The sequence below is a fragment of the Morus notabilis genome, unplaced genomic scaffold, assembly GCF_000414095.1.
Source record: "Morus notabilis unplaced genomic scaffold, ASM41409v2 Scaffold621, whole genome shotgun sequence".
In the NCBI taxonomy this organism is placed as follows: domain Eukaryota; kingdom Viridiplantae; phylum Streptophyta; class Magnoliopsida; order Rosales; family Moraceae; genus Morus; species Morus notabilis.
This window is the reverse complement of record NW_010363239.1, coordinates 334,811-335,467: the sequence shown is the minus strand read 5'-3', so window position 1 is coordinate 335,467 and position 657 is coordinate 334,811.

The window sequence follows — 657 nt, the reverse complement described above, 5'->3', positions numbered from 1 at the left end:
ACCATAGCAGAATGGTGTAGCCGAAAAGAGAAATCAGACTTTGCTCGACATGATAAGATCAATATTGAGTTATTCTTCACTTCCTACTTCGTTCTGGGATTATGCCCTAAGAACCACCGTGTATATTCTGAATCTAGTACCATCTAAGTCTATACCAAAGACGCCCCTAGAGTTGTGGAATGGTCGAAAGTCAGTTTCGAAGCATATTCACATATAGGGAGTGTCCGGCTCATGTGATGAAACAATAGACTGGGAAGTTGGAACCAAGATCATAAATATGCATGTTTGTAGGATATGCAATGGGGACAAGAGAATGATTATTTTACATAGTCATAAGAATTAAAAGTATTTGTATCGACAAATGCCACGTTTCTGGAGCATGACTATATGATAGTTATCAAGCCTAGAAGCAAAGCAGTTCTAGAAAAGTTACTTTCCAATCAGATTGGACCACAACCGACAAGAGTTGTTGAAACACTAAGAATGACCATAATTCCTAATCAAACTCTTGTGGCACCTCGTCGTAGTGGGAGGGTAAGCAAGTTACCTAACCGGTATACCGAGGAATCACAGATCATCACTGCTGATGACGGTAAGGAGGATCCATTGACCTTTAAGGCTACGATGGATGATTTTGATAAGGAAAAGTGGCAAGCA